Below are 6,129 nucleotides of genomic sequence, written 5' to 3'. Positions count from 1 at the left end.
CCCACGTCCCACGTCCCGCGCCGAGTGGGGCGCCCCGGGCAGCAACGGGGCGCAGGCGCGCGTGCCGCGGGGCCGCTTCCTCCTGCTCCAGGTGGCCGCGATCCAGCGCGGGATTTACGGTGCCCTGACCCGGCGCTGTCGGAGGGAACAGGCAGATTAATGGGGTGGGCGGGCTGGTGCAATAATCGTTTGTTTGATGTGACAGGGCTGATCGGCGCTGATTTACTTACAGACTGATAGGCTTTTAATTGAGCACCTCCGTCCCCGTCACATCAAAGGCAGAGGCTGACAAGGGGCCCCTTTTACCAAAAGCTCCCGGTGACTGACAGATCCTGGATGCTAATTCTGCTGGGGAGGGGGGTCCTGCTTTTTTTCTGTTTTTCTTCCTTTTTTTTTTCCTTTCTTTTCCCCTCAGCATTGGCCAAGGCAGGCGCGGGAAAGGCCCCTTTGCTGCAGGCGGGAGCCCCTCGCCGCCCCCTCCAGCACGGCCAAAGGCTCCCGCGCGCTGCTTCGCCAGCGGCGTTTTTTTGCAAAAAGTGGCCTTTTTGCAAAGCAGCGTTTCTGCGATTTTTGGGGCGCCCCGGCCGTCGCCGCGGCCGGGCTCCTGGCGGGCGCGGACGGCCTGGCCGAGCCCCGGCAGAGGCACCGCTGCTGCCACGCGCGCCARTACCCACCTCTAGTTTCCAAGTTCAAATTTTTCCAAGTTTAACCAAACCCCATTTCTGGTCCTGTCCGTMTCAGCTAATGAACAGGAGACGGTTTGAACGACGCAGAAAGTGGGAGGCAGAGGCCAGCGCGGGGTTGCCTTATTGCTGGCTTTTTTTGGTGTACCAGGGCCCCGAGCCCCTCCGACTCCTTGCGAAAGACTTACGGGAGATTATATTCTTAATGGGAAATTTAAGAAAGTGGATATAAATCACAGTGCTTTTACCTAACCTGTGGTGCAATGCTCGCCTGAGCCTTTGGGTTGGATTAGTTATGTATATTTATGTTTTAAAGTCTGATGTGTTTTTCAGTATCTAAATATAAATTATTTTTACTGTATCAATGATTAAATATTTTTCTTTGAGATCATAGAGTCCAAAAAAATAAATGTTTCTGAAAAGGCATTCAAAAAATTTAAAAGAAGGAAAAAAAATCCCTCTGAAAACCCCTTTTGTCATTTGCAACCAATAAAAATGCCTATTGTTATGAAAGGCTCATAAATAATCTGATTTTGGCATGCTTTCATACCATACAGAAAATGAATAAATTAAACTTGATTTACAGCCTTTTTCATTTTTATTAGAGCCGCTCCAAACATTTTATGTAACGTACGTGCCAGATGAGCTACTCCAAATGGTTTGAGGCTCCGGTACCGATATTATATAAATTAAGTTGTTTTAATTTACATAGTGTAATTAACTAAGACTGGCAAAGAAAGAAAGAAAACGGGAGGTAATGGGGGGTTTTTTCACTCCTTTGGCGCCTGGGCGAAGCCCTGGGGCCGAGCGGCGGCCGGAGGCAGCAGAGGCTTCCCGGGGCCAACCCGCCTTGCTAGAAAGTGCGTTTTCGAAGATAAACAGGCAAAAAAACCCCTCTCCGGTGCTGCCGCAGCGGCGCCGGCGCGCTGCGACGTGCCGCCCGGCCCCGCAGCGCAGCGGGAGCTTTTTCCCTCCAAAGCGCTTGGCGAGCGCGCGGTTTATCCTGCAGAATTTCACACCGGGAAACAGCTTCATTACACCAACAACAGGAAGACCCCACTGATTTGTCACGTAGAAAACCGGCTGTTAGTCGCACATCAAGGGAATAGCGGAGGGAAAAAAAAAATAAAAATCTCCCCTTTTTTGCCTTCGCTGCTCACGCGGCTCCTTAGCGCCGGTCGCTCTGCGGAGGGAAGTGAGCCGCGGGGCTACTCCGTAAGCAGCCATCACCCAGCGAGTATCAGCTAATATCTAAGCGTCGTCCCGCATTTCCTGCCACGTGACTGCTTGGGGAAGAAAGATTAATTCCAACTTTCGAAAAGAAAACACTACTTTTATCATTGCCAGAAGTCTGTATGGGTTTAAAAAAGAAAAAGTGCTTGCTTGTCATTTTACATCTTGCAGTTTTGTCAGTTGTTTTAAAACATGTCTCCTGTAATAAATAGGATCATTTTCACGCCCTGGTGCTGCGGTCAGAGGGGAGGCCGTGGCCGTGCGGCGCCGGCGGCGGGCGATTTCCCTCCGCAATAGCAGGGTGCAGCAAGCGGCGGCACGCGAGCGTCGCAGAAGGGATGCCCGCGCCCGGAGCCCGCGTACGTCTGGGCCGCAGCCGGCAAAACTCGTGACGCTGAGCGCGACCTGCCGCCTAGCCACAGCGCTGGGGCGTCTTGCAGAACTGGACAGGGATGTTTTTCTTTTCTTTTTTTGTATTAACAAAAACCAGGGTGTAGAAACGCCTCTTCCGAGGACGACCCAACGGCGAGCCGTGCACCCCGGGTTTGGCCCTGCTGCTGCTGCCTCTGAAACGGGCAGGTGAAGGAACGCGCTGGACTCCCGGGAAACCCCTCTCAGTGCGATTTAATATCTATTTATTTAATAGCACAGTTTGTACATCGGCTACCTCGGTAAGTGCTTCTCTGGCGGCGGCATCGCTGYCCTGCCCACCACGAGGCTCGCCTCCTGCGCCAGCGGCTCGGCCGGCAGGCCGGTTACCGCGGGGGTTTTTCCTGTGGTCCCTGCACGCCGCTCGTTTCCTCCTTTGCTTTTTTCCCTTCGCTCTTTAAAAATACCTGACATGTCATGCGTGCCTTCCTCTGGAAAGCACCTTTCCGCAGCGCCGAGGCGGGACGAGGCCGGAAGCGCGCGCCTGGAGCGACGGACACCCTGGTTTTCCGAGCAAGGAAGCCTCRGCAAAGAGCCGTCGCGAGCCGCTGGAAGAGCCTGAGCGCGGAAGGGAAACCAAACTGCCGGCTCAGCGCGGAGGCTTCGCCGCTTGTGCAGACGGAGCCGCGCGGGGAGACGCTGCTCCGCGCTGCCGCGGTGGGAATTGGCAGGGTCGCAAGCGGCAACCTTCGCCGGCGCCTCCGGAGAGCCCGGCCCCGCAGACGCTCGCACGTACCTTCACTCTCAAGCATTTTTTTTTTAGGTCACGTCCTCCCGTGAAAACCACGTGCACAAGGTTAAGCTCGTGTTTAGGCGCTCGCTGGCGTAACGGTAGTCGCGCCGGGGCCCCCGTCCCAGCAGGACGACGCGGAGGCTCGATTTCCAGAAGCGATTTTATGCCTCCTTTGAGCAGCAAAACCTCCTTAGCAGCAGCCCAGGTTGGGCAGTCCTTGATTAGGGAGCAAAAATATCATTAGTCATGCGGCCTAAGCTTTTTTGACTTTATTTATTTATTTTTTTTTTGCAAAAAGTTTTGCTCATCGTTTAGTGCTCTGTGATATTTTTATGCAGCAAGGGGGCTCACACTTTGCTGGAACATCCTTGTAAAGGACGAGGTGACTTGTCGCAGGGCTGAGCCGGAGGCAGAAGTCTGATTTTCTCTGCCTCTGGTTCCCGGGCTCCTTGATGAGGAAGGACTGTCCGAGACTCGGCGGTGAGCGCTGCAGCCAGAGCCCGTCACAGCACAGCGCTGAAGAGGCTCCTCGCGGCTCTGACGGTCTCTTGGAGAAGTTTTGGTGCCACAAACACATGCTGAATCTGGAATTTTTATTTGCAGCATGCTGGTAACGGCACCGGCTTATTCCTGCCGCTGCCCACCAGCTCCGGGCTGCTTCGGCTCCGGACGGTGCCRCGTCGAAGGAGAACAGCCCGAGCGGGCAGCCGGCACCGCCGGCACTCCGGCTCCGCAGGAGCGCCCTTTTCCCCCCTTATTCTGCTTTATTTATTAATTTTAGCTATTTTTATTAGTGCAGCATTGCCGTACCACTGGAATTGCTTTGGGGGAAGGGCTTTTTTTTCCCATTTCCTTCCGACTGGAATGGCTCCCTTGAAATGCAGCCCTCTCCTGTTGCACCGCCGCTGTCCGGTTTGAATCAATCTTGCGGTCAGCTTTGGGGAAGGGGGGGAAAAAATGGGGAAAAAAGGGCTCACAAAGTGGCCAAGCAGGTCTGACAACCGCCGCAATTGCCAGTGCCTGCAGAAGCAGGTCCTGAAGCCGGGCCACACCAGCGCGATGCCGGCGCGGCAGGGAAATCCAGCGCGGCTCGCTTTCCCGGAGCCCGGAGCGCGCCGGCTCCGTAGCGGGTGGCCGTAGGAACTTAATAATAGCAACGCTGTTGTAACATAAAGCATCTGTCAGGATTTAATATGATTAATTATACATGTCTGCCCGCCTGCCTTCCCTTGCCCTCRCCGGGAAGGCAGGAGGAACCGGCGTGCCGAAGGCGCCGCGGCGGAGCTGGGTGCGCCGGGAGCGCGCCGGCCCCGGGACCGGCACCTCGAGGGCTGGCGCTTCCCCGCCGACCCCAGCTTTGCAGCTGCCAGCTGCCATGCAGTGCACCGCTGGCAAATTATACGCCTGAAGCCAGGAGGACRTGAAAGAAAACACGAAAATGTCAAACATCCAGAGTTATAAATACGCCCGCGGTACGCCACGCCAGCCAGGGAGCAGGGTTACGGGGGTTTCAATAGGTAATTTGTTCCAGATAAGCCTTGGTCTTAATAGCGCGGCGATGACATCAGGCTTCGCTCTGCAGTCGCGGCGCAGCCCGGCTCGCTCGGCGCCGCACGCAGCGCGCGCGGACCGCCGGCACGGGCCTCCTCCGCGCCGTCCCGGCACCGCGGGGCTGCCTGGAGAGCTTAATTCAAGGAAGTCTGGAAAAGGTAACTGGGAATTAGAAAGCGAATTGTCAGGAAGCTCCAGTTYGGTGCCCTGTGGTCTGCACCGTCCCTGGAAAACTCTTTGGGCTCTGAAGAGCAAAGAAGGTGGAAGAGGAGGGCGCGTGGGCAGCAAGGCCGGGCTGGGTGGTTCGCGGCGTGCCAGTTCGCTGGAGGCCGCTCCATGCTTGCCGGCTGCATACGGCCGCTAGCCAGTGCTCGCTCCTTCAGCACCAAAAAATGGTCTGCGACAGCCAAGAGCTCCTGCTCTTCAAAATAATTTAAATGGCGACGATTACAAAACATGCAAAATAAAAATGTCTGTACGTAAACTGTGTTGTCTCCCATGTATAGTCCACTATCCCACCAGTAACCCCATCGCGGCCCCAGTTGGCATACAGAAGGACATCTCTGGGGCCAGCAGACCTGGCTACATGAGAAAAACGTTAAAAGTTGGTGAAAACATTGGATTTTTCAGCTCAGAGGGCAGCAAGGCAGAGAGCAGCCAACCCAGGCATCTACCACAGGCTCCTGCATCTACCTGCCTCTCCAAACACAGAGGCCTGTCCCGGCCTTGCAGGGATTTGCACCGCCCCAGGTGGGGAGTGTGCAGTGCCAGCCTAGCTGGGCACAGGGGCTGGTGCGGGCACAGGGGCTGATGTGGGCACAGGAGCTGGTGCATTGCACAGGGGCTGGTGCATTGAACTGGGGCTGGTGTGGGCCAGGGGCTGGTGCACTGCACAGGGGCTGGTGCATTGAACTGGGGCTGGTGCGTTGCACAGGGGCTGGTGCACTGCACAGGGGCTGGTGCATTGAACTGGGACTGGTGCGTTGCACAGGGGCTGGTGCGTTGCACAGGGGCTGGTGCACTGCACAGGGGCTGGTGCATTGCACTGAGGTTGGTGTGGGCACAGGGGCTGGTGCAGGCACAGAGGCTCGTGTGGGCACTGGGGCTGCTGCATTGCACAGGGGCTGGTGCATTGCACAGGGGCTGATGTGGGCACAGGGGCTGGTGCTGGCACAGGGGCTGGTGCATTGCACTGTGGCTGGTGTGGGCACAGGGGCTGGTGCTGGCACAGGGGCTGGTGCATTGCACAGGGCCTGATGCGGGCACAGGGGCTGGTGCGGGCACAGGGGCTGGTGCATTGCACAGGGGCTGATGCGGGCACAGGGGCTGGTGCAGGCACAGGGGGCTGGTGCGGGCACTGGGGCTGGTGCATTGCACAGGGGCTGATGCGGGCACAGGGGCTGGTGCTGGCACAGGGGCTGGTGCATTGCACTGGGGCTGGTACATTGCACAGGGGCTGGTGTGGGCACAGGGGCTGGTGCATTGCACTGTGGCTGGTGC

This window comes from Rhea americana, unplaced genomic scaffold (assembly GCF_003343005.1).
Source record: "Rhea americana isolate MKP2758 unplaced genomic scaffold, rheAme1 scaffold_204, whole genome shotgun sequence".
NCBI lineage: Eukaryota > Metazoa > Chordata > Aves > Rheiformes > Rheidae > Rhea > Rhea americana.
This window is presented reverse-complemented; position numbering follows the sequence as displayed.